Genomic DNA, 27,968 nt, shown 5'->3' on the forward strand with positions numbered 1-27,968 from the left:
TGGGTGAGTAGAGCAATTTCTTAGTATTTGGCTCTCTAGCACCAAGCAAGTCTGGTTTGGTCTTTATAGCTCCAGCTTGTGGAAAAAATAAGTTTTAGTTCCAGATATACTTGTAAGTGACTTGGAAGCTACCTCTTTGATTCACTTCCCCCATTACTGCACTTTTTAGTCACACAAATGTATATTTTTTCAGTTCCTAATGATCTGCTTGGCAGGAACTGGGACAATACGAAGACTTGGTAAACTGCTTAACTGAATGAGTTTTATCACAGGCCCTAGACACTCCAAGATAAACTGCCACCATGTTTTCCTCTGCTGGGTGGAGACAAAGTCCAAAAATGCGAACTTGTTAGATCAGGTTTTTTGCTGGTCTACAATGAATTATGATCACTGTAACTAGTAAAGAGAGAGATTACTAATAGCTGACTCTAAATTTAGAAATAACTTTTTTTTTTTTTTTTTTTTTGCGGTACGTGGGCCTCTCACTGTTGTGGCCTCTCCCGTTGTAGAGCACAGGCTCTGGACACGCAGGCTCAGCAGCCATGGCTCACGGGCCCAGCCGCTGCGCGGCATGTGGGATCTTCCCGGACCAGGGCACGAACCTGTGTCCCCTGCATCGGCAAGCGGACTCCCAACCACTGCGCCACCAGGGAAGCCCCAAAATAACTATCTTTTAAGGTCTAGAGAAGGAGTCGTAATTTCAGAGCAGTTACTGTAGGTTACTAGTAAAATCAGTTTTACTTCTGTTGGGGTAGCTATTGAAAAATATACTGCTAGGCATTAGAATGGTTAAGGTTGGTTTTTCTAAAGAAATAGTAAATGGCTTTGAGGTCATAGGAGAGGTTAGAGAACCTGAGACACTATAAAAATAGGTGAAGTGTTCAAAGTCAGTTGGTTAGAAGCCCAGACTAAAGCAAAGAATTCTAGGACTGATGTTCTCATTGGGGGAAAGGGTTTGATTGACCTCTGAACACCACAAAATAATGCTAACTGGATACATAATGCATAGATATTCAGACATCTGCACCTCACTGCTCTGAATGTCTCAGACTTAGCTGCTATTTTGAAAAGAGTAAAATTACTGGACTAAACCAATGCTATGTATACCTCTACAAGATGTTAGTTTCCCAGGATTACACTGACAGTCTAGCAGGAGAGGTGATTTTTCCAATATCTCAGGAACTAGCCAAGTAGACAGTGAACAAACGTGTTATTTTCATGAAACAAGTATTTATTGTGCACCTACTAAGTGCCAGGCCCTCTTTTAGGCACAGAGATACAGGTAAGATCCTTGCTCTCATGGAGTTTACCTTCTAATATTAAACGGCTTCTCTTTGGCAGGCAGTGGAAGAGCATGGGATACTTTGAGAATGGTGAATTAAGTGATGGAAAATCTTGAAATCCAAGTTGGGGAAAAATTCAATTTTGAGATGCTTGATGCGAAGCCATTGGGCCCCATGAACTGAGGACTAAGTGGAAGGGGAAAATGACTTTAGTTGCAATCAATTTTTCTGTTTGTCTTGAAGAGCTTCTTACATAAACCTGTCATGTGAACTATAAAAATATGGTCAGTAAACCAAGGGACAATTTAGGTGGCATTAATTTAATGAGCTTATTACCAATCTCTTACAGAAATCAATAAACATTTACTTTTTACCATCCCCTGAGGTGGCTCCTTGCCATTACCAGTCATTGTTAGACTGGGGAATGTTTAAAAAGTTCTTTAAAAAGAACCATTTTTCCTGGGCAATTAGAAACAGTCAGTGCCCTGCAACTTTTAGAACTTACTCAAGTTGCCTGTTAATTGGTTCTCTACCCGTGCTTTTTGATTTATAAAGTTTATTCTCTGCAATAAGTTACAAAGCTATCCTCTGTTATAAAGATCTCTGGGGTCATAATAAAATCAAGTCCATCAACTGGGACAATAACATGCTATTGTTTTTATAGAGTGTCCAGGCTTATCCAATGTCCCAATGGACTTCTTCAAGATAGTGTCAATTTACATCATCTTCATTTCATAAGGATAGCAGTTTCATGCTCTGAGAAACACTAAAAAGTTGCAGTAGTTTCATTTATGAGTAACTAAAGAGATTTGCTACCTATTTCTTGGGAAAAGGGGTTAATTCTGGTCATTTTATATTGGGATGGAAAAAAAATGCAAGATCTTTTATTAAAAAATTTTTTTTTGAATTACAAAAGTAATGTGTTCCTTACAGAAAAATCAGAAACTAGAACTAAGCAGAAAAAGAAAAATCACCCACAATTTCACCAATCACTGAGACCTAGTTAACATCTTAGTGTTTATGTGTTCAGTCTTTTCTGCCTCTCTCCACACATCGTAGTTTTTAAAAATGGGATCATATAATACACAGTGTTTTGTGATTTGTCTCCTCGCTTCCTAAACTTCAAATGGTTTCAGGTCATCCTACATTTCCTAAGGGCTGTGTAACTGTAAGGTATACAATTGACTTTATTTAAGGGCACAGTAGGCAGAAGAAATTTCTTCTTATGAACTTAAAAGAATATGCCTAAAGCCGTTCTCTAAATCCCTAAATGACCTCTGACCAGCTGAGTTTCGGTGTCGGCGTGTGTGACATTTACAGAGAGGGACAATCCCGCTTCGGGTTCCCGCCGACAGAGTCGCAGTAGAACCCCAGAGCCCACCAGGGTCTTCCCGTCGGAACCGCACCTCGCTTCCTCCAGCGGCGGGCCAGCGATCAGGAGAAGCGCTCTGCGGACCTAGGGGCCCCATTCCCCAAGACGGTGCATCCCCTCCCCCCCTTGCATGGCAGAGCCCGAGTTCTGCGACAGCTCGTCCGGCGCGTCGCCTTGCCTCGCGGACCCTCTCCCCACCGGACAGCAGGCTAGAGACTCAGGAGGGGCCCGCGGGAGCTCGTGCCGGCCCAGCCCGGCTGCCGCGCTGCACCACCGCCGGACCGGAGCCGCGCCGTCCCCGAGTGATGACGCGCTTCCTGCCCTCCCGGCGCGCCCGGGCCGTGCGCTCGCGCTCGCCCTCGGCTCTTGTTCCGCGCCTGGAGCCAGCGGCGGCGGCAGCGGCTGAGGCGGCTGAGGGAGCGGAGCGGTCGCCGGGCGCGCGGGGGGTCGCCGGCTGCACTCCGGTGCAGGCGCTCTGCAGTGAGACAGTAAATGCATCCGCCGGTAAGGCTCACGACTCACTCGGGTTTTCCTCTTCCTCCAGCTGCATGCACGTTGCATGAATTTCTCGTGTCTTTTCCCTCCCCTCTACAGAAGGAAAATGTGGGTGGTTTTCCCCTTCCTTTTGCATCTCTTGAGTGATGCAAAAAACCCCGCAAAGCTCCCAGATTTGATGTTCTAGGAGGGCTATTTGCAGAAAATAAAAATAAAATTAAATTAATGCACCTGTCTATCGCACATTGTATGTTTCACTGCACTGGACCCGGGCGCCGCGGTTTGCAAACAGCCTCGCAGCCGGCGCCCGAGAGCGGATTCCTAGCCGTGGGCAGCCGGTCCCCTGCGGGGCTCCCGCTGGGTTTCCGGTAACTGGGCTTTGAAAAGCGGCCCCGCCTGCATGGAGTGTCCCCTCGGCCCCGGCCGGGTCCCCGCGCCAGGAGAGTTGGCGCAGGCGGAGCGGCTTCATTCCAGCACTGGTCGCCCCGACTCCAGCGCCACTTTGCAAACAAGTCTCCGGCCGGGCTCCAGGCAAAGACAGCCGGCCGGTGCGGAGCTCCTTTGCCAGTCCCGGACTCTCAGACCTGCAGATTCCACGATTCCCCTTTACTTGGCAATCTCGCCACTAGCAAACTGCTGGCCGCTGAGGGACCTAGAGCTAGGGGAGGATTGGGATTCAGTGCCGCTGGCCTCGCGCTGGACCAGGGGCGCCCTCTCCTTTCTCGGCCCCAGGAGCTGAAATTTCGCGCCCACCGGGAGCCGGGGGTCCTGGAGACGGGCATTTCGGGATTCCCTGAGGGGACCGAGGAGCGACGTTCGAGGGCGCCATATTTTCAGTGGGTCTTGGCTACGGAGGGGAGGGGGCGAACAGTTGGTGGGCCCGGGGGACAGCGCGGCGCCCCCGCTGGAGAGGCTGGAGCGGTTTTCTCTCGGAAAGTTTGCGCGCCCAGGCCGGCACTGAGGCGGCCCCGCAGGGCGCGCACCGCGCCTGTCCCCGCAAGGGCGCGCGGGCTGCAGCGCGTCGCCAGGCCGGCCCGCCGGGGTTGAGGGCCGAGAGCCGCCGTCTGGGACTGCACGCTCGGCTCGCCGCCTTCCCCGGTCCAGCCGAGACGCAGCGGTCGGGCCCCGAGGCGCAAGAAACACGCCCCTCTTCTGCCGCCGCGGCTGCCTGGACGCTCCGCGGGAGCCGTGCGCTTGGCCGCGTCCCCCGGCCGGGCACCGGTGCGGAGCGTTTTGCCGGCACCGGGATCCGCCTGGGCGCTCCGCAGAACGCGGGATCTCACTCCCCGCGGAGAGGAGGCGCCCGGTTTTCGCGTCGGGGCCGACGGCCTGGCTTGCGGGGGTTCCGGGGCGGAACACCAGTCCGAGCCTCCTCTCGCCTCCCTGGCTGCGGCCGCAGCGCCAGCGGCTGCGTGCTCGTCTCTCGCCGCGGTGCCAGCTCGTGGGGCGAGGTTAAGGGGGGGGTTTCCAGAAGTTAGGGCTTCAGGTGACGCGTGGGGAAACTTGGATTTTTGCTGCCCGTGAAGAGCCCAGGTGACCTGGGGAAAGGAGATTGATTCACAGTCCCTGTCTCGTGGTGAAAACTAACCTCTGGCAATTTCCAGACGGTGAGAGAGGAATGAGCTGAAGTGTTGGCGTTGTGCAAGACACAGTTAAAGACAGGAGAGTAGGGGTGATGTTCCGGAGAATTGTACCCCCCCAAATGTAATAAATTACAAGCAGCCTGGTGCTCTTAGTACCACTTACTTTGGCTTCTGATAGTACCCGGGGTGCTGAGTTGTGGCATTCTTCAGGTTGCGCGCTATCCTCCCTCCTCCAGAGCTTGGAGTTGGCGACTCCTCAGGAGTGGACACTGGGGAATCTACTTTTGAAATAGATTGTAATCTCTGCTTTGCGAAGGGTCAGGGGAAGGGCGTATTGGCTGACCTATAGTTCGCTGGCAGGAACGTGCCAGCCGTTCTCCTTGGCGAGAGAAATGATGCCATACTATTGAGGTCATGTCAGCACTTTGGGGCTTTGTCATTGGAGAGGCTTCAGGGGATCACAGAGGGGATGTAGGGGATGGGGGGAGGCTTTCATCTCGGAGATGCGCCCTTTGTTGTCAGGGATTAGGCTGCTCTTGCGTCTGTCCACTTCAATAAATGCCTCTAGTGGGAATGTCAGCCATTGGGTTTCCAAGATTTTATCTTCCTTGTTGGCTGATTTGGGTTATCCATGCAAAAACCCTGGAGGTGCGGTGGTGTGACAAGACAAATGGCCTTGAGAGAGGAGGGATACCTGCACGAATGCTAATTTTGTTTTCACTGAGCCCTAGAATTGTGGAGAACACCCTGAGCCTAAGATACATTTATCTGGAATTAGCATAATTAATTTAGGAGAGAATCAAATCAGTTGCTGAAAGCCTCCATCCCTTTTGTAAAGTTCCCAGTCTTAGAAGTGGTACCTTGAATCCCAGAAACACAGGGCTCCTCAGATCGGGGAAGTCACTGGTTTCTCTCTGCCTTTGTACCCACTCAGGTTATCAAGGAGATACTAGAGAGTTATTAGAGTTTCTGTTTTTGGCATTGATGTTGTGCTTCTACCTCCAAAGGGAAGGTGCACTTTTAAAATGATCCTGTTCAATTAGTTATTGGGGAAATTCTTTCTAGGCAAAGGTTTATTTATATGGGTCTTGAACTCACTTACTGTTAAATCTACTTGTTCAGGGTTTTTCAAACACTGTTCCCTAGAGTATTTTTAAGCAAAGTCAGGTTTTAGAAATAGGGGTATGTGTGTGTGTGTGTGTGTGTGTGTGTTATTTTTTGCTTTAGCCCAGTTTCTTTTATAGCTCAAAATTATACTGATTCCCCCATTCCTCCACTCCTGGCTCCCAGCAGATCATTTGTTCCTAAGAACAGTTAAGGATGGTTACAGGTGATGAACAATTTAAATCTTTACCAACTATGCTCAGGAAAAAAGAAAATCTAAAGATGTATTTATTCATCTTAGGATTGTGCTTTATATATATGTGTCACATTTTTGTGCATGTGCTAAACATTACATAATAAAAATCTTAAAGGAGTTTTCTCAATAATGCTAAAATAAGAGATTTAAAAAAGAGAAGTTTTATTACAAACCCTTCAGTTTTCATTCTCAAGTATACTACCTCAATATTTATTTATTTTTTTTATGCCTCTCTTAACAAAGTGTTATAAATTGTGCTTTGTTGCCTGTTGCCAGATTCTTATTATAACCTCATGGCTTGATCAAAGTTCCTGCAATTTTTTTCCTATTAAGAAGGTTTTCTAACTTCAGGAGGTGAGAAAATGCCTATTCATTTTGGAGAGTTGCCTGTCAAGTTACCAGGCTGTGTGTGTGTGTGTTGTAGTGTGTGTGGCATGCCTGACTCTTGGGACAGTATCTAAAACTTGTGTTCTGTGACATTACTACTCCAGAACTTTTGAGTTATAATGTTTTCTTGGAGATTTGGGGTGGTGTTTAGCCAATACAGGAAATACTAAAAAAGAGTTAAATAATTCAAAGTTATTTTTATGGATACAAAAAAAAAATTAAAGCCAAGAAGGAAAACTTAATAAGCAGGACCAGAATTACAGCTTACCGTACCCAACTGGTGCCTTTTTAATTACAGTACTTTCCCCCAGAAGTTTTTAATCCTATTACTTTTATATTTAATAAGGAGACTAGTTAAGACATAAGCCAAACAGAACTATTGCAAATAATGGGGATAAATGCTGGGTATAACCAGATGTTTTGCCTAAAGTTAAAAGAGTTAAGGAATCTGAACTCTGTCAAACCCCCCTGCAGGCCCTCCTCACTCCCCTTCCCCAATAAGCAGGAGATTTTGAAAGGCTAAAAAATCTTGGATGGCGTTGGAGACAAAAAACAAGAAAAGAACAAAATGTTTAAGGTAGGCTTCTCCTGTCCATTGACCAAACGAACAGCCTGTGGCTTAGTGGCAGGTGTCGCTTGGTTTTGAGAGCCTTTGTTTATGTACCACCCAGAGCTATGAATTAAGACTGGGCTCTTTTGCCACCCGTTTCAAGGTGCATTGTCAGAGTCAGTGCCAAGACCATGGTTTTGTTTCTCCCTTAACCAACAATTTAATTTCAGCCAAAGTGATGCTGTTCTGAATATGCAGAACAAGTAGTGAATATTTGTGTTTCCTTTTTACTCTCTTAGCTGCACTCTTAACAAACAGAATTCTCTAAGCCTGCTATTCACTTATTCAGAAATTGTTTTTGAGGGCTTACCATGTACTTCAAGCTAAGAAATCATCCCCTGGCCTCACCCCACATACTGAGTTCCTAGAGGGTGCTATTCTTTTATACTTGACACATCTCATAGATTCCGGGGGCGAGAGGGGATTAGTGTGAGATTAAACAGTACTTGAACAGTCCAGCATGATCAAAGATATACAAAGGATGTGAACAGGCAATTCCTGAGATAAGAGGTACAAATGATCATAAACATGTGAAAAGATCCTCAACGTACATAATGGTCAGGGAAATGCAAATTAAAAAACAAAGAGATATTAGTTTTCTGTTCAATTAATTCATGTTGTAAAGATTGGTAACAACCTCCATTAGGGGGGTTGGGGGCAACCCTCAGACTCTTGTGGGGAGTATGAACTGGTGCAGCCTTTAGGGAAAGCAGACAGTTTTGGTGAAAATTTGGAACGTGTATGCCATATGAACCAGCAGTTGCATATTTGGAATCCTTTCTTACAGAAGTAAAAACATCAGCATGTAGGGATCTGTGTGTGAGGATGTTTCTTGCAGGATTACTACGGTAAATAAACTAGAAGCACCATGAGTGTCCATCAGTAGGATGGATAAAATAGGGTACAGCTAGTATGGATTGTTTTGTGAAGGATGTCTGTGATACATTACATGTAAATAAAATCGAGTTGCTGAGTATCATATGTATCAAGAGTATGACCCTATTTCCGATTTAAAAAAGAAGCCCTAGTAGGTGTATGACCTTGGAGAAAGATACGGAAGGATACATAAAATTTAATATTGTTTAAAATTAGCATTGGGGCAGAGGGGTGGTTAACTTGCCCCTTATACACCTTGAATGGTTTACTGGCTCAGACTTGCAGGCTTTTCTGTATGAAAACTCTTTAAAGTGTTATTTGGTTAATGAATAGGAAATTTGTCTGGAACCATTTTAGAAACAAATTTGGGCAATATCATGTTTTCTCTGATGCCTTCTGTAGCAATCTCTTGTCTCTTTGGAAACTTTCAGTTAGTTATCTTCTAAAATTCTGAGATTTCCCAAGTTTAAGTAAATTCCTTCAGGGTAAGCCATGGCTTCTGGAAGAGCTATTTACCTCTATCTCCCAGGAGAGTGACAACAAGCAGTCATGAAAGCTCTTAGCAAGCAGTCTCCTTTCCCTTGACTTTTTCTGATCCCATTCTGAAGGTGGGGTCTTCTGGCCAACTGAAGAGGCTTCCTAGAGAGGAGCAGCATCTCCTCAAACTTGGTTTTCCTGAGCCCCAGAAAGTTGCTGCTAAATGACTCTGCTGGCATTTGAACCCTGGTCTCCTTCCACACTATCTTTAGCTTAGCTGATTGCTCTCCCTGTGTACCATTTTCAGTCCTGCCCCTTGATGTGATTTTTGAAACTTGATAGTATTTCAGTTCTTGGCAGTCACTACAAAAAAATGAAACTTTCAAAAGCAGTGGAATCTCTGTTCACATTTTAAAAAGTACATACCACGTGATTCTGTGAATGCTAGTGGGAGGCTCCGAATCTCAACCCCCTGGAAGCCGGGGCTGTGCTGCAAATTTGAAAACCATGGTTTAGATTCAGTGGTTTCCTGGAGAGAATGCCTCAGAGTCACCTGGAGGACTTGTTAAAACCCACTTTGTTAGGCCACAGTTTCATATTCTGTTAGTCTTAGGTGGGGACTGATAATTTGCATTTTTACCAAGTTCCCAGGTGATGCTGATCTCGCTGGTGCTGGACCACACTTTGCAAACCACTGGTGTAGAGGAACATCTTCCTCTGTTTTGCAGCTCTTGTGTTCTTGTCTAGCCGGTGCTCTGCCCTTTCATGGATGAAAGTTAGGGTGCCAATCAAGGCAAGTTAACTCAGTTTTATCAGTTTCACCAAGCTGGGAAAAAGAAATATTTGAGTTATTTTACTTAACTTTTTTCTGTATCTTTTGTAGGTGTTTGGGGATGTAGTGATGTTTCGTACATGGTTGTGTGTGGTTAATCAACAGTGAACGTCAGAGTTCAGGGATATTTTAAATATTCTATAATGGTTTCTCATGGGAAAGCAGAGAGGACTATTAGTCTCTGGTTCCTGTCTTCTTGTTTTTCATCATACATACATACATATTCAAGATTTGATGTCACTGATTGCTTTTAATAAAAAGTTGCCTACATGTGAAGGGTATTGTGAAGCAAATCGTGATCAGATAATAAATGGTGCTTAAATTGTTGTAATCTACTCATTGGTGCATTTGGGGTGGGGTGGGGATGAAGTACAGTAGTCATTAATTTCAACAAGTGTCTATTACGGTGTCTCCAGAGGGGACATATTTCTAACAATGCTTATCAGTGACACATAAGTGCTGGGCTGTGCCCGGGGACCCTCACTTGTCTGGATACCCTCCAGAGGAGTGGCTGACCTGAAGCTCAAGAAGTTTCCCTGAAAGATTCCCCACTAGCGGATCTCCTAATTCTAAAATTCTTCAGCAGATAAACACTTGTTCTGTTTTTAGCTGCTTAATTTTAGTGCTTTTCTTCTTTTCTGATGATTTCACATGTAAGTTATAAGCAAAGCAAGATTCGTTGTGCTGAGTGGGGTGTATGAAAAGAAGTGAAATAGGAAGGAAATTTTCAGGAAGGAGGTCATACTTCAGCTGGGCCTTGGAGAGTGGGCATCTGCTGTAGGCGTCTCCACCCTGGCTTCACATTGGGGTCACCTGGGGATTCTGATTTGGTTGGTCTGGGTGGGGCCTGGGCATTGGTGGGTGAGTTTTCCAGGTAATTCTAATGCGTAGCTGGGGTAGAGAACATTCAGCTACAGCCCTCTGGGTCACTTTCCCTCATTCTTTTTTTTTTTAAATTAATTAATTAAATTTATTTATTTTTGGCTGCGTTGGGTCTTCGTTGCTGTGCGCGGGCTTTCTCTAGTTGCAGCGAGTGGGAGCTGCTCTTCGTTTCTGCGTGCGGGCTTCTCATTGCAGTGGCTTCTCTTGTTGTGGAGCACGGGCTCTAGGCGCCCGGGCTTCCGTAGTTATTTTGCCTCATTCTTGGAAGATCTTGTTCATCTGGCTCACAGTCCCTCCTCCCATCAACATTTTTGGTAACTTGGACATCTATATAGATTGTCCCCCCCCCCCCATTCAGTCCTTTGACCAGCTCTCTTTTAGTTATCTTTTCCTCTTGCTACTTCAGCCATCCCTCCCATGGTTATTTCTAGGCTGCTGGTTCTCAGCAGTTTTGCCACCCAGAGGCTATTTGGCAATGCCTAGGGGGTGCTACGGGCGTCCAGTGAGGGGAGGCCTGGGATGCTGCTAAACGCCCTACGATGCACCAGAGAGCCCTGACCACAGAGAATCACGTGGGCTAACATGTAAGCAGTGCCATGGTAGAGAAGCCTTGCCCTGGTGTCCTGGGAGTTTTTTTTAACCCCGATCCATAGGAGAAATACATCTTATGTGAGACCCAATGCAAATACACATACAACTGAAACAAGTTTCACGAACATGTTTACCCATTACTAGGTATAATGTAGTTGCATACTTTTTATTCTGTGTCATTAAAAAAAAATTGCTGGTCATGACCCACTAAGTTGATTTTATTACCCACTAAACTTGCACCACAGTTGTGGACCTTATCATTACCAGTAACTGTACCTCCACCAAAATCTTGACAAGCATTCCAGTCTGACCCTCACCTTTTCTCTTTTATCTTATTCCTGTTATTACCCTGTTCCACCTATCCTGCCCCCTACATGGGCCTCTGACCTGGTGACCCTTCCACTTCATTGTCCATCATACTTATTACCGCCTACCACTCTCCCCTCCACCCCGACCCCCAGGTGCTTCCATACACCCTCAACCTCTTTGACCATTTCTCCCTTCATCTTACTTTCCTGGGAAAACCCCACCCTCTGCCCACTGTGCTCCTGCCTCAGCCTGATGAACCTGGCTGGAGAAAACCAGCCATCTGCATCGTCTTGCTTTTGATTTATGACCATAAACCTCAAGGCGGACTCTTGACACTGCCCAGCCCACTATGTTTCTGTCCCCACCCCACTCTCAGCTGAGGACTTGGCTTATTTCACGGAGAAAAAAGAAGCAATTAGGAACTAGTTTCATCATCTCCTCGTGCTAAATCTGCTAGCCTCCCTGCACCGTAACCACACAGCACTGGAACCACATGTGAACTGGAGCCCGTTCCCTGTTGGCATGCAAGGCTCTCACTCATGCACGAATCTCCTTTCCCTTCTGCATCATTAGTTTTCTCCCTCTGATGGATCATCTCCATGAGAAACATGCTCTAGTATCTCTCATCTTAAGGGAGAAAGCAGCAACCACAAAACACTCTCAACCCACTATCCTAGTCGGCTGTTCTCCCAATTCCTCATTCTCCCTTGGAGTAAGTACTTTCTAAAAGAACTGTCATACATTTTGCCCGCTTTCCCCTCTCATTCTGTCTTGAACCCACCCCAGTTTGGCTTCTTGCCCACCCCCCACCCCCTCTTCACCAAAACCATGCTTCTTCAGGTGCCAGTGATACTTAATGGCCAACTCTTAGTTGTCATCGCCTGCAGCCTCTCGGCAGCAGTTAGCCAGCTCTCTCTTTGGCTGTCTTCACTTGGCTTCTGCACTGCAATCCTAACCTGGTTCTCCTCCTGCACTCTGGCCATTCCAGCTCCTGTTCTGCTGCTGTATCTCCCCGTCCTGGCTTCTGAAGGAGGGGGCTGTTCTCTCACACTTGACTTGACTTAGGAATCTGCTCCAGTATCACCTCCTTAGAGGTCTCCCTGGCATCCCCCAGCCCCTGCTCTCAGCCTCTTCTTTGTTTTCATATCATTTATTATTCCCTGATACAGGCATACTTGGGAGATATTGTAGCTTCTGTTCCAGACCACGGCAATAAAGTGAATATCAAAATAGAGTCTTACGTATTTTTTGTTTTCCAGTGTATATTTACACTGTACTGTAGTCTATTAAAAGTGTGCAATAGCATTACATCTAAAAAAACAATGTACATACCTTAATTAAAAAATACTTTATTGCAAAAAAGTGGTAACCATCCTCTGAGTCTTCAGAGAGTCATGATCTTTTTGTTGGTGGAGGGTTTTGCCTCTATGTTGATGGCTGCTGACCAGTTTGGGAGCTGGCGGCTGAAGGTTGGGGTGCTTATGGCCACATCTTAAAATAAGACAGCGATGAAGCTTGCTGCACTGATTGACTCTTCCTTTCACGGACAATTTCTCTGTCGCATGCAGTGCTGTTTGATAGCATTTTACCCACAGTAGAACTTGTTTCAAAATTGGAGTCAGTTCTCTCAAACCCTGCAGCTGCTTTATCAGCTAAGTTTATGTGATATTCTAAATCCTTTGTTGTCATTTCAGTAATCTTCACAGCATCTTCACTGGGAATACATGCCATCTCAAGAAACCACCTTCTTTGCTCATGTGTAAGAAGCAATTCCTCATTCAGGTTTTCTCATGAGATTGCAACAATTCAGTAACATCTTCAGGCTCCACTTCTAATTCTAGTCCTCTTGATCTTTCTACCACATCTGCAGTTACTTCCTCCACTGAAATCTTGAACCCCTCAAAGCCATCCATGAGGGTTGGAATCAATGTCTTCCAAATTCCTGTTAATGTTGTTATTTTGACGTCTTACCGTGAATCATAAGTGTTCTTAATGGTATCTAGACTGGTGAATCCTTTCTGGAAGGTTTTCAATTTGCTTTGCCCCGATCTATCAGAGGAGTCACTGTCTATGGCAGCTACAGACTTACAAAATGTATTTCTTAAAGAATAAGACCTGAAGTTGAAATGACTCCTTGATCCATGGGCTGCAGAATGGATGTTGTGTTAGCAGGCATGGAAAATATTCATCTTGTTGTACGTCTCCATCAGAGCTCTTGGGTGACCAGGTGCCTCGTCAATGAGCAGTAGTATTTGGAAAGAAATATTTTTTTCTGAGTAGTAGGTCTCAACAGTGGGCTTAAAATATTCAGTAAGCCATGTTGTAAACTGGATATGCTGTCATCCAGCCTTTGTTGCTCCATTTACAGAGCACAGGCAGAGTAGATTGAGCATAATTCTTAAGGATCCTAGGATTTTCAGAATGATAAATGAGCACTAGCTTCAATTTAAAGTCAGCAGCTGCATTAGCCCCTAACAAGAGAGTCAGCCTGTCCTTTGAAGCTATCATTGACTTCTCCTCTCCAGCTATGAAAGTCTTAGATGGCATCTTCTTGCAGTATAAGGCTGTTTTATCTACGTTGAAAATCTGTTGTTTGGTGTAGCCTCCTTCATTAATGATCTTAGCTAGATCTTCTGGATAACTTGCTGCAGATTCTGTGGGTTGGCCAAAAAGGTCGTTTGGATTTTTCCGCAAGATGTTAGAGAAAAACCCGAATGAACTTTTTGGCCAACGCAATACATCAGCACTTGTTGCTTTGCCTTGCACTTTTCTGTTATGGAGACGGCTTCTTTCCTTAAGCCTCACTAACCAACCTCTGCTAGCTTCACACTTTTCTTCTGCAGCTTCCTCACCTCTTTCAGCCTTCCTAGAATTGAGGAGACTTAGGGCCTTGCTTTGGATTAGGCTTTAGCTGAAGGGAATGTTGCGGCTGGTTTGCTCTTCTATCCAGACCGACAAAACTTTCTCTGTATCAGCAATAAAGCTGTTTCCCTTTTGTATCATTTGTGTGTTCACTGAAGTAGTACTTTCAATTCTCTTTAAGAACTTTCCCTTTGCATTCATTCACAGCTTGGCTTTTTGGCACAAGAGACCTAGCTTTTGGCCTGTCTGACATGCCTTCCTCACTAACCTTAATCATTTCTAGCTTCTGATTTAAAGTGAGAGATGTGTGACCCTTCCTTTCACTTGGACACTTAGAGGCCTTTGTAGGGTTATTAATTGGCCTAATTTCAGTATTGTGTCTCAGGGAACAGGGAAGCTGGAGGAGAGGGAAAGAGACGGAGAGCTGCAGGTTAGTGTAGCAGTCAGAACACAAGCATTTATTGATTAAGTTCGTCATCTTATATGGGTGCAGTTTGTGGCACCCGCAAAACAGTTACAGGTGTCACATCAAAGATCATTGATCACACATCACCATAACAAATATAATAATATTGAAAAAGTTTGAAATATTGTGAGAATTACCAAAATGTGACACAGAGACAGGAGATGAGCAAATGCTGATAGAAAAGTGGTCCTGTTAGACTTGCTTGGCACAGGGTTGCCACAGACGTTCAATTTGTAAAAACAGTGGTATCTGCAAAGCGTGATAAAGTGAGGTGCAGTAACATGAGGTCTGCCTGTGTTACATACGTGATTCATTTATTGTCTGTCTCATAGCACTAGAATGTAAGCTCATGAGAGAAAACATCCCTTGGACTTGTGTCCCCAAGTGTCTAAAACAATGTCTGGCACATGATAGATAATCAACAAAATTTTTGTTTAATTGGAGTATAGTCGCTTTACAATGTCGTGTTAATTTCTCCCGTACAGCAAAGTGATTCATTTATCATATACATACATTCTTTTTCATATTCTTTTCTATTATAGTTTATCACAGGATATTGAATATAGTTCCCTGTGCTATATAGTAGGACCGTGTTGTTTATCCTTCCCATATATACTAGTTTGCATCTGCTAATCCCAAACTCCCAATCCATCCCTCCCCTTGGCTACCACAAGTCTGATTCTGTGAGTCTGATTCTGTTTCATAGATAGGTTCATTCAACAAAATATTTTAATGTGAGTAATTGATGAAGAAAACTTGCTGGTTATAGAGTTAGCCTTCCACGAGGTAAAGTCATTGTTTTCCAGATTGGAGCTAAGGAAGAGAGCAATGTTGAGGCGGAAAAGTGTTGTCCCTCGGGGGCAGTGTTTCTTAGGTCATGTGCTGAGAGTTAGGGGTTCAAGCACTGAATGAATGAATCCTGTCCTTGTTACATACTTGTTGAGTGGTGGAAAGCACCTGCTGAGGACAGCTAGACAGAGACAAATGGCTGCCTCTCGCTTTTATCTCTGAAGAGGGGCTCTTAAACAGTCTGCTTGGTAACTCACTGCTGGGTTGAAGACGTTAAGTTCACTTGTCTTAAGTGTTTATCACTGACCTCAATGTTCTGGTGAATTGTTGGTGCATCACTTGTCCCCAGGGTCCACTTGACCGCACAGAGAGATGTCTCCTTTTCCTCATACGATGTTTGAGGCCCTGGCTGAGTGAATTCCTGCAGATGGTGCAGCAAGAGGGTGCCTTGCTGCCCTCTGAACTACTCTCGCAAGCTCCCAGGCTTCAGACTTCGTGTATTTAAATCAAGACCGCTCTCTTCTCTTTCTGTTTGCATGCTTCGGGACTGCCCATTGAATTACTTGGCATCCGTGTCCGGGACCTAGTTTGATGTAAGTGGAGATAATTTCCCGAGTGTGGCCTGAGATCATGTGTGGCAAATCTTCCAAGGGGAGTGTAGATTATTCCTGGGTTTGAGAGGTTACATTGAGGGCACTTTAAGAGGCTTAATTTTCTCCTTAAAGGGCTCTCCATTGGGCTCAGCACCTGTCACTCCTGGGCCCTTCCCTCGGGGTTAAAGGAGCTCTCCCTCTGGGTAAGATGTCAGCCACGGGCAGCCTGACATGCAGCCACAAAGCCGTCGGGCCTAGTACATCCAGGAAGAAAGAGTAGATGTCTTTGTGGGACATATTTATTTTTATCATCAGTGTTTTATTTCTTTAAAAAGGGAGTCTGAATGGTTCTAGGTCAGCCTCTCCCTTTGACAGGGAAGGAACTGAGTCCCAGAAGGATGAGACTGACTGGCGCCACTTGGCAAAGCTGGCACTGGAGTCCCACTCTCCTGACCACCACTGGGCACTCTCTTCTTTTCCTGGGATGTCTGGGTGGACCCCGACTTTAATTCATGACTGTGATTCTATGCTCTGGGTGTGCATCAGAACCACCAGGGAAGCTCCTTAAACCTGCTGATTGTGGTGGTTCCCAAACCACCCCCTGATTTGGAATCTCTGAGAGCGGGACCTGGTCACTGTTTTTTTTTGCGGTACGCGGGCTTCTCACTGTTGCGGCCTCTCCCGTTGCAGAGCACAGGCTCCAGACGCGCAGTCTCAGCGGCCATGGCTCATGGGCCCAGCCGCTCCGCGGCATGTGGGATCTTCCCGGACCGGGGCACGAACCCGTGTCCCCTGCATCAGCAGGGGGACTCTCAACCACTGCACCACCAGGGAAGCCCTGGACCCTGTTTTTTAAAATTCCCTAGGGAGGCTCCTAGGAGAAGTCACCCAGGAAGTGTGTGTAGGAGGTAAAATCAGCCAGGGCACTGGGGACAGTTGCCCAGCAGGGGAGATACTTGCCGGCCTTGCACTCTGGAGAGACACGGCTCCTTCCTGATGCTGGACAATCATTTCAACCAGGCCGGTCTGCCCCCCTCTCTCCCACACTCCCTCTGGTTACTGAGTAAGACCCTGCAGGGTTACAGTTTTAATGCATCTTGGAATGGCTTTATATTTTCTTTGGGGGCATTTCCCTAGTGTGTTTTGAGCTACTTAGGCAAGAATGAAAGCTGAACCCAGTTGGAGAGAATCATCTCCTGAGGGTTTTTATGGGTGCTCTTGATTAGGGCCTCTTGGTACCTGCATGTTGAGGGTGACCTGCCAGCTCTCAGACCAGCTGGAAGCGAGAAGCTGGCCATGGGTGCTGCCCTGACAGAGGAAAAGGGAGAGTGATTGGCTGTGCAGGGCAGGTTTGCACAATTTTATAAGAATGAAAAACCACTTGCTGACTCTTGCTGGTGAACTTGCAGTTATGTTAGGGCTCTGAGTTTGTGACAGTTGCTACAGGCTCCAGACTGCACAGCAGAGCCAGTAGTGATGCCCTGTCCCCCCAGAGCTGGCTCTCTGTTGGACCTGACAAATAGGGTATGTGCAGTTTTATGAACATACCTGATGAAGATATGAGAACAAGCCCTGTGGAATCTGAGAAGCATCAGGTGGCCGAATGTCCCTCACAGAAGGAGTCAGAGAGGGGCACTTTGCTCCTGAATTGGAACCTGACAGATTGAGCATCACTTTACCACAGGCTGGTGGCTTAAACAGCAGAATTTTACTGCCTCAGTTCTGGAAGCTGGAAGTTCGAGATCAAGGTGTTGGCAAGAGTTGGTTCCTACTGAGAGCTGTGAGGAAACACCTGTTCCAGACCTCTCTCCTTGGATTGTCGATGGCCATCTTCTCCCTAGGCAGGTCTGTTTCTGTGTCCAAATTTCCCCTTTTTATAAGGACACCAGTCACAATAGATAAGTGAGGGCCCACCGTAATGTCTTCATTTTAACTTGGTTACCTCTGTAAAAACCCTATTTCCAAATAAGGTCACATTCTGAGAGACTGGGAAGTTAGGACTCCAACATTTCTTTCTTTTTTTTGGGGGGGGGCATGCCACGCGGCATGTGGGATCTTAGTTCCCCAACCAGGGATCGAACCCGTGCCCCCTGCAGTGGAAGTTCAGGGTCTTAACCACTAGACTGCCAGGGAAGTCCCCAACATTTCTTTTTTGAGGGGATGCGATTCAAGGCATAACATAGATTGTCAAATTGACTTGTTTCTCAGAATCAGCATGTGACATGGAATGCTTGTTACTGAAGTTACCTCTTTAGGCTAAGGGACCCTCGTCCATTATAGTGGCGGAATTCTGCACCTGCCGAGTTTCACTGACCTACACCTGGGACTTTACATTTTCCTAACGTCTTGTCTCTATTTTTAGCCATCATAATGATCATGGCAGGCAGGTATTATTTCTACTTTGAGGAAATTGAAGTGTATCAAGGTTTACACACTAAATACTGGCTAAGTTTGATTCAAGCTCAGATTTTCTCCTCTGTATCCTAGGTTTCTCCTATAACACTGGTGATTTCTCAAGTCCTGATATGCATAAGAATCTCCTGGGAGACTCGTTAAAAATACAGATTTAGGAGACTTTCTGGAATACTACCGAACTAGAAGCTGAGGTTACAACCAAGGAATCTGTATTTTTATCATTTCCTCTGGAGATTGTGATGCACTCCAACATGTGAGAATGAATGCAGTCTACCATGGACATAATATTTTTTGCAGGAGAACCCACCAATACTGCCAGGTTCCCATTTAATTTTCAGTTGGTGGCTTGCATGGGAGGCCCTAGGAGGCATCCTGGGAAGGTGCTCACTGGAATTGGGGTGCTTTGAGCCCAAGGGGATCACCTTCTTAGATGGTACCCCTGCCACCAAACTGATGGGGAGGGTCAGCTGCCAGGCTGTGCTCAGTGTCACTCAGCTAATGAAAAATAAATCTGTCTTGAACTTTGTGTGCTGTACAGATGCACCTTGCACCACAGTGGGGAACAGGTGGGAGATAAGTTGAGGCCATGTGATGACAAACATTGCATGCTTTATCAGAGCAAAAACAGAATTGGCAAGAGGACAAGACAAGAAAAAATTGTGACTGTTAAGTATTTATGGTTATAAAATGTATTTGCGTGAACTGAAATGTGATGGCGCATGCCCAGTGCAAAAGAATCACCTAGAGAAGCTTTTGAAACCGGGATTCCTAGGCTCCACCCCCAGAGATTTTCTTTCTCAGGTGGGGCTCAAGAATTCTGAGCTGCTGGTCTGGGGACCACATTTAGAACTGGCAAGTGAATATTAATAAAAGATTGTCACTGTGTAGTTCATCTGTTGATAGTACAATGATAATCTCTCTGAATAATGACAACATTTCTAAATCTTGGCCATTAGCCTATAGATTATAACCCATACTCAGGGTCAGTGTCCAAGTTACTTCACCAAGTCGACTTTATTTTTATTTTAAAAAATATTTATTTGTTTAAATTATTTATTTGGGTGCGCTGGGTCTTCTTTGCGGCGCGTGGGATATTTTTATTTGCGGTATGCGGAGTCTAGTTCACTGACCAGGGATCGAACCCGGGCCCGCTGCACTGGGAGCACGGAGTCTTAACCGCTGGACCACCAGGGAAGTCCCAACTCGATTTTATTTTAGTGCCTATATAACAAAACACATGCTCTCTTAGTGCGGGTTGCATTTTCCTAGAGTGTGGTCCTTAGGTCAGTACTCTCAGAATTACCCAGGAATAAGGTTAAATACTCTAGCTGCCCAGTCCCCAGATATTCTAATTTGGTATGTCTGTGTGGGGTCCAAGAATAGGGAGTTTTCATAATCAGAAGATTGTTAGGTATACTGAGGTTTGAGTGCCACTGAGCTAGGGCTTGGAAAACAGTTGTGCTTTTTACCAGAAGCTAGCTACATAGTAAGGTTAAAAACAATCTGTTTACAAACAATCAACATTGGCATTTGTTGCCATTTTCCGGCTTGTAATGCTGTTTGTAGTCTGAAGTTACTAGGACCTTGTTCTGCATCAGGGATGTAATTTTGACAGATTGTTAGAGTTCGCTTTGAACAATCATCCCCCTGTTTTGTACATAAGCTCGTGCAATTCATTTTAAGATACGTCTTACAACGAAAAGTTATGTTCCTTGTCCAGGTAAATTCCTTTGGAGCATTGATAGTAATGGGAAATTTATTAGAGATTTTTGGAATTAATTCAAGGAGGCTTTGTGGGTTTTTTTTTTTTTGCGTTACGCGGGCCTCTCACTGTTGTGGCCTCTCCCGTTGCGGAGCACAGGCTCCGGACGCACAGGCTCAGCGGCCATGGCTCATGGGCCCAGCCGCTCCGCGGCACGTGGGATCTTCCCAGACCGGGGCACGAACCCGTGTCCCCTGCACTGGCAGGCGGACACTCTGCCACTGCGCCACCAGGGAAGCCCAGCTTTGTGGTTTTAAACTGTACAAGTGGTTAAGGATGACCTTTGGTAGAAATAGGTTTGTGTTCTTGGGCTCTGTCTGTATATTTAAAAAAATTGGTAAATGCTTTCACATGAGAGCATGTGGGGTTGAGGGGAGGGACTCTCCAATTAGTAAAGGAAATTCAACTGCCTTGACCAATAGATCTTGGTACTCTCTGCTCCTTGCCTTGCAGATGTATCTGCAAATTGATCCCACCCCACCCTACCACCCCGCCCTGACAAGATTTTTACTTCTAGGTTCTTCCTTCTGGCAGAATGAGGACCTTCACTTTTAGAAAGAAGAGCTAAGATTAATTTTGTGTCTTTGGGCCATACGTGCCCTCATCACTTTATATAATGTATTCTTGAAAAGTTAGAGATAAATAATCTATTTTTTTAACACTGCAGCAGGAACTGCATGTGTTTGTCAAAATGGATAGAACTATACACTTAAAAAGGGTGAAATTTACTGTACATAATAATACTTAAATGAACCTGCCTCAAAAAATGTGTCAGGGGAACTTGTCACTTTAGCCGTTCTTTTCGTGAATTAGTTTTCGAATTAAAGATTTCGTTTGTGATGCAAATGACTCTCCTAGGTCCATCTCTGTTCCATACATGTTTGAAAAGCGTTCTGTGTGCTTTATCTAGGTTGGTGCTTAGTGGGGTGGGGGGAGTGGAGGTGGCACAGGGCTCTGAGGGACGGGATTGACCTCCCACCCATTCTTCTTGATCATCTTCATCTTAGTGCCACATCTAGTACGTGGTGGGAGTTCACAAAGGTTTGGGGGATGAATTAAACCATCATGCTGATGGAGAAACTAAGGTACTGAGAGGCCAAGTGGCTTGTCCAGATGTGAGGGCGGAATGGCTGAGGTGGGAGAAGAATCCTTCAGGCCTCTGTATCCTTTCTCCAACTTAGGTCTTATAAATTCATATTTTATCAGTTGGGAGTCTCTTAAACCAAGGTGCGCCTGTAGCCTTGTAGGGTGGAGGCACCTTGTTATCGTGGAGGAACCCTGGCTTTGAAGTCATTCATCAGTTTGACAAATCTTTTTCTGAGTGTCTGTGAGGTGCATGGTGGATACGGCGCAACCTGAGCCCTGATCTCATGGAAAGCACAGTTTGGGAGGTTGTATGTGTGAGCAGGAGGCATTAAAACAAATCAGAAGAGGGTTGATTGTTGCAAAGGGTTACATGTAGGAACCTATTATACAGTGACCGCCATTCATAGTGTGACCTTGGGGGAGTCCTCTAACCATTGTAAGCTTCCGTGTCCTCAATAAAACAGACAAATCAAGGCTTTGTTGCAAGGATTCAATGAGATAATAAATACAAAGCAGACTGTGCATGCTCCTGGGCACATGGTAATTAGCTGTCATTTGTTAGGGTGAGTCAATGGAGATATGTGTATATTTCTCACCTCTGTGCTGCATTGGCTCATGTAGACAACCTCAGAATGGGAGTTTGGTATGTTTGTTTGTTCTCCTCTGTTTTGGATCATCTGAAGAACAACGGTGGGGATGTATTGGAGGGCTGTTTTGGTTGGTTTTGTTCGTTGACCAATGAAGTTGAGGTGGGAGCAGCGCTTTCTAGCCAGGGAGCTTGGTGATGATTGTAAGCATGCTGAGATAGCGATGCCACCTGTCCTACCTCAGTCCCGCAGGGGCCGCCAGAGCTCAGGTGGGACAAAGATGATCATTTTCCAAGTGCGCCAAGACTTGGCGCCGTAGAGCCTTCAGCTCTAAATGTGCTCTAACCCTAACCCCCGGAAGCACGAGCTATGTTACTAGATTTTAAGTTAACTGAGGAGAACAATGTAAAGGAAGCAAGGGCCGCCGCAGGCTGAGTAGGAGCTTTGAATGAGAGATGCGGATGATCTAGACCAGGGTTCCCAAACTTCTCTGACAATAAGACTCACCCGAGTACTTGCTAAATTGACAGCTCACCTGGCCTGCAGTCATCTGGGTTGGGGCCCTAGAATCTGTGTATGTAACAGTTACCCCAATGTGATTCTTACTGGGGATATTTGAGAAACCCTGGATGAGGTCATAAATCTGTTTGTCCTTGCTATCTAAAGCTTGCTATCCTTCCAAGGATCAGCAACATCAGCATCACCAGGGAACTCGTTGGAACTCTCGGGCTCCATCCAGACCTGCGGACTCAGAATCAGCATTTTAATAAGATCCTGAGATAAATGTATATGCACGAGAAATTTGGGGCAGGGTTTGCCTAGAGGGCAGGGACACCTGTCAACATTTTACACCAGGGAGGTAGTAGTAACAAGGTCTGATCATCTCTTCTGAGGAACTGGAAGAGAGGCTAGGCCAGGGATTTGACCTCAGGTTTCTGACTCCAAATTGAGTGCTCATCACACATCCTCTTGACTGTGGTTCTTACTGACTCTTAGGGTCTGTCTCCAGCCTGATGTCAGGGCCCTCACCAGCCTGTTAAATGTTGCACCTGGGAAGAATGACACCTGGGGACAGGAGAGCACTGCTGGGACCACTCAAGTGTGCCATGGTCTTTGGCATCCTTTGACTCTGTCAGGACCCCTTCTCGCTGTTCCTGGGAGGAGACTTAGGTCCAGATGTCAAAGGCAGCGAGTTCTTGGAGACTGCAGAAGTTTGCATCATACCAGTGGTGGGTCCCTGAAAAAGTTGTTTAATCTCCATCCAAGGACAGGATCAGTTGGAGTGCAGTTTCTCTAACGCTCCTCCAGGCTCCTTAATCCTCCTTCTCCAAGCACGTTGTCAGAGAAAATACCGTGCGAGGCATTTGCCAAATGGCTTCAAATAAGCGTCCACACACATTTCCAAAAAGACAATTAGAAGCTTATTTGATGAACTAAAGGCCTGCTGTGCTAGACATTAGTTGGAGAGAGTCAGTGCCAATTCGGGAAGCTCTCCCGGGGATTCTTTCTCATCACAGCCCCCTCTTGGAGAAGCTGAAATGGGGAAGTGCAGAGACCGCCAGGGAGAGGGGAGGAGGGGCAAGGGGAGTGACTGACCCAGAGAGAAAGGAACAATGGCTCTGACTCCTCCCAGGAGAATTGGAATCTTTGCAGATAAAATCAAGCGGAAAAGTGAAGGTCATTACAGATTCATCAACAATAGAATCCTATTACTAGTTACCACGGGTGTGTTGTGGCCCGGAAGACTCTTTAGGAAACTGAGCCCTAGGGAGGTCATGGACTCTGTCCAAGGTCATGCATTGGGTTAGTGGCAAAGCCTGGGTCAGGGTCCAGGGATTCCATCTGTGCTCTGTCCCTGTGCTCTGCTGCCTTCCCTATGGGAGGGAAGATGCTGAGAATGTGAAATTTTATAATGATTGGATCCAGATGTGCTGGCCCTACCCCCCCTTTAAAGCTAACATAGTAGGTTTTTCTTTTCTTTTCTTTTTTTAAAATGAAATAGAATATTTTAATCTGCTGGTTTCACTTGCTTGTCCACCTTACGCATTCAAGGGATAAAGGTCAGGAAAGAAAAATCACAAGCCGGTAAATATCCCTTTGTTGGGGATGTGACACCAGGCTCTTTGTCTTGGCACCAGATTGAGTGACCTGTGGCACACAGGAAAGGGACAAGCTCTGTGCTGGATGTGGGCAGAATGTTTGTGTTCATAGTTGGAGCATGGGTTTATATGCTCTTGCCAAGGACAGATGCATGTTACATTTTTAAAATTAAACTATGGGAAGACAAACGTTACGATGGTTCTTTTAGCTTGAGTAGGGGACCCTAAAGGACTCCAGTGCAGAGGCATGGGGAGGATGTAGCCATTTCTGTGATGCCTAATTGCTCGTGTGGAAAATGTGAAGCCTGTGATATTTATGTCACACAGCTTAGCAATAGGTTACACATTGCCTTGGTTAAAAATAGTATAATGTGGGCTTCCCTGGTGGCGCAGTGGGTGAGAGTCCGCCTGCTGATGCAGGTGACATGGGTTCGTGCCCTGGTCCGGGAAGATCCCACATGCCGTGCAGTGGCTGGGCCCGTGAGCCATGGCCGCTGAGCCTGCGCGTCCGGAGCCTGTGCTCCGCAATGGGAGAGGCCACAACAGTGAGAGGCCCGCGTACCACACACAAAAAAAGTATAATGTGTGTGCCCATTTTATTTTGTCCACTAGATTGAGTTTTGAGGGCAATAAAACCCTTCTTTTGTCCGGTGGTCTTGGGACGTGTTAAGTGATTAGAACATCCTGCTGCCGTGGTCAAAGGAGATAGATGCCTTGGCGAAGTGGGACTTGAGCTGGAGGCCAAGTGCCCTGTATTTTGGTGTCCTTCCGTGTGGTGTTGGCTGTGTCAGCCAGCCATTACAACTTCTTATCAACCATATGTCATATTGGTTGAACTCGTGTTTTTTTTAATTGAAGTGTAGTTGATTTACCATGTTGTGTTAGTTTCAGGTGTACAGCAAAGTGGTTCAGTTATGTATACACACACATACACACACACATATACATATATACACACATATATACATACACACACACACATACATGTATGCTTTTTCAGATTCTTTTTCCTTATGGGTTATTACAAAATATTGAGTATAGTTCCCTGTGCTATGTAGTAGGTCCTTGTTGCTTACCTATTTTATATATATCAATGAAGTATTAACAAAAATACATAATTTGTTGAGAAATTAAGTCCTTTTAGATGATAACAGAAGCAAGTAGTCATTAGTGCCAGAGGTTTATTAGTTTGCTTTGAAAATTGAGGGGAAATCCCATGCTTTGATTCAGTGGTAGAATACCAGTGGGGGGACTGGGTTTGAAAACCCAGGGGGCTTCCAGTGGGACTGGGTTTGAGAACCACCGGGCTTGGCCGTGCTGCCAGGCCAGTTCGGTAAGAAGCCAGCTCTGTCATTCAGCTGGTGACTGAGGTGCTGTGTTCAGCTGCTCCAAGTGTACTCTTGGGACCAGCAGCCTCAGTTATCACCTGGGAACTGCTTGGAGAAGCAGCGTCCTCAGGCCCTTCCCCCACCTCCTGATTTATAACTCTAGGGCAGGGGCCCAGGAACCTGTGTTGGAACAAGTTCTTCAGGGTACTCTGATGCACACCAAGGTTTGAGAACCACTGCCGTATAGTTCTTAAGCAGCAAAAAACTGGATGTGCAGACTGGTGGGTCCTTTCCCAAAGCATTCACATTGGGCTGGGTTCTTGTTCTGGTAACCCAGGCCAAGTCGATGGGGTAAATAGAGCTAGATCTCCATTAGTGCTCAGAAATATTTAACGACAGCCCACAGTCTGGACGGATAGATTCATCCAGCTCACCTCAGACTAGGCTCTGCAAAAAGCATGCTGTGGTGGTGACTGGACAAATCAGTTTCAGAACATTTCCTCTCAGGGATGCTTTTGACAATGTTCCTGTCAGGGACAGACAGAGATGGACAGGTCTCAGGGAGGAAAGGACGGGAGAGGTGACAAAACTGGCTGAGGGCCTTGCGGAGAGACAGGTTTCCGCTGAGGAAATGTCCCAGCAAGCGGCAGGGTTAAGACGCGGATGTGTTTCACCTGTGTTTCTGCTGGCTGTGTGATAGCAGACGTGTTTGATGAGCATCCTTCTCTTGAAAGGACGTTTTCATTGCAACAGTTGAAACAGAGCTCTCTGTTTGAGAAACATTTCCTGGTGGAACAAATGTTTCCAGCTGAAACAGAGTGCGGAGATAGTATTGACTTGAGGGAAAAGAGGAAGAGTTAAAGGATTCCATTCATTCATGCCTTCTCTGTGTTGGGGAACGTCCTGGGCAGAGTAAGAAAGGATTCCTGCTCTGCTAGGGGTTACCCAGAGGGAGGGGCAGCTGCCATAGTGTTTCCTGGCCGAGGGCACAGTCAGTGCTAAGGGTAGGAGTCAGCCAGCTCAGGGGCTGTGGCACCTGCTGGGACTGTTTCCCTGGCTGGAATCTGTGGTCCTTGGGGTGCGTGGGGGCTGATGGAAGAGATTGTCCCCAGACAATCTCTGCGTTTAGAGGACCAAGTTCCAGCTTTTCTTTTAGGATCTCTGAGTGGGTTGTGAGGGTGCCCTCCCCGTCTGAATGGCCAATCACATCATAAGGCCATAATTGTACCCTGTTTTAGTTTAAGAGAACTACAATGAAAAATAACTTAAAAATAACTTCTAGGAGGTCAGATCTGGGTGGAGGCTGGGGTGATTTCTGTGAGGAGTGTTAGAAAAATACAATCAAACCCAAAATCTCCTTCCAACCCAGAACACCTTACCACAAAGAAAGAAGAGAGAGAAAGCAATTTTGTCATTGAATAAGCATTAAACCTGAATTTGATGCCCCTCCGCAGGCATCCTGCTGCAAGGACTGCAAAGCTAGAGATTGCAAAGGTGGAAAGAATTCTTCGTCTTTCAGGTAGCTGGGTGGATACACAATGCATTGTATTCCTGTCTTCAAGATAGAATTGCTACCTTTGTCATGTCTTTACCCCTGGAGGTAGGGCTTGCAATTTGGAGTCTGCTGACAACTGAAGTTAGGCCCACTTCCAGGAAACTAGGAGATAGAGCTCTATCTTCCTTGATGATTACATTTCATAGAGGCGGCTCTCAGGCAGTTGTGAGAGAGGCTTATTTAGCATTTACCTTATGGGAGCCGCCTTGCCCCCTTTCCCTGGTGAGGGGAGCTTGAGTATCCTGGAATCAGGGCTCTCCCTTAGTTCATAGGGGTTCCTAGCTTCTGATGTAGACATTGACCTTAGACAATTATCTCTCCTCTCTGACCTTAGGATCCTCATCTGAAAAAACTGGTTGGACTAAAGCTCTGCTATCCCATGACTTGGAGGCTCTGCTCCCATTCCATTTCCCAAAGCTGCCATTTTTTTCTCGCTCCAAACCCAGAGCACCCAGGTCGGACAGCAGTTGCAGCCTGGCTCAGAAATCTTACCAATTCATATACATGTGCAGATCGAGTTACAAACCAGCTTTTCGAGCTCAAGTTTGGAGTGCCTCGGAGGTGGCACCAGGTCTAGGGGCACCCCTTGGCAAAGGCTCCTCCTTTTCCCCCAAGACAGGAAGGTCTCGGGGGATAATTCTGTATCTGACAAAATTTGCCTGACGCCGCAGCAAAGTCAATCTGTTGATACTGGGTTGTGGTAAAGGAAAGTACAGTGTTTATTGTGGGGCGCCAAGCAAGCAGGGGCAGCTTGTGCCCAGAAGACCTGAACTCCCTGATGGCTTTCAGGTAAGGGTTTTTAAAGGCAACATTAAGGGTGAGCCTTGCAGGGTGCGTGATCAGCTCGTGGACCTGCTTCTGATTGGTTGGTAGTGAGGTAACAGGGTGATGTCTCAGGAATCTCAATCATCAACCTTCTGGTTCCAGCTGGTCTGGGGATTACATGATTGTGGTCAGCATGTAGTCACCGTCCTCCACCTGGATGGGGGTCTTAGTTTCTGCAGAACAACTCAAAGATATGCATCAGAGTGTTATCTCTATCCCTTTGGGAGGAACTAGGAGGCCTGTGACTCTATTGTTCTAATCATTAACTGCCTGAGTCTGCTCTAGGGAAGCCTAGGAGACTAAAGCTTTTTTTTTTTCTACAAACAGGAAATGGGGGACATGGAGGGACGTTTGTACCTGGGAAGGCCCCAAAGGGTCCTGCTCGGTTTCAAACTTTGCTGTTGTGTCTGGCTTACCCTGCCTTTATAAATTAATTAAAATCACTTAATTTGTCTCCCTCTTTCCCTGACTTGTTTCTTTCAATACCTTTCTTTCTTTTTTCCCCTCCAATCAGGAAGAACCTTTGTTTCCTCACCAGCTTAGT

General features: G+C 46.0%; 1 protein-coding gene across 3 annotated transcripts in view; it reads left to right on the top strand.

Annotated features, from left to right (window-relative positions):
* Positions 1-3,000: 3,000 nt before the first annotated feature.
* Positions 3,001-27,968, top strand: part of TLN2 (talin 2) — a 450,451-nt gene continuing 425,483 nt past the window's right edge. For all 3 annotated transcript variants that reach the window (XM_067749188.1, XM_067749208.1, XM_067749197.1), the window contains exon 1: positions 3,001-3,159. The gene's annotated coding sequence lies outside the window, so the exon portion shown is untranslated. The remainder of the gene's footprint in view (positions 3,160-27,968) is intronic.

The sequence above is a fragment of the Pseudorca crassidens genome, chromosome 1 (assembly GCF_039906515.1).
Source record: "Pseudorca crassidens isolate mPseCra1 chromosome 1, mPseCra1.hap1, whole genome shotgun sequence".
NCBI lineage: Eukaryota > Metazoa > Chordata > Mammalia > Artiodactyla > Delphinidae > Pseudorca > Pseudorca crassidens.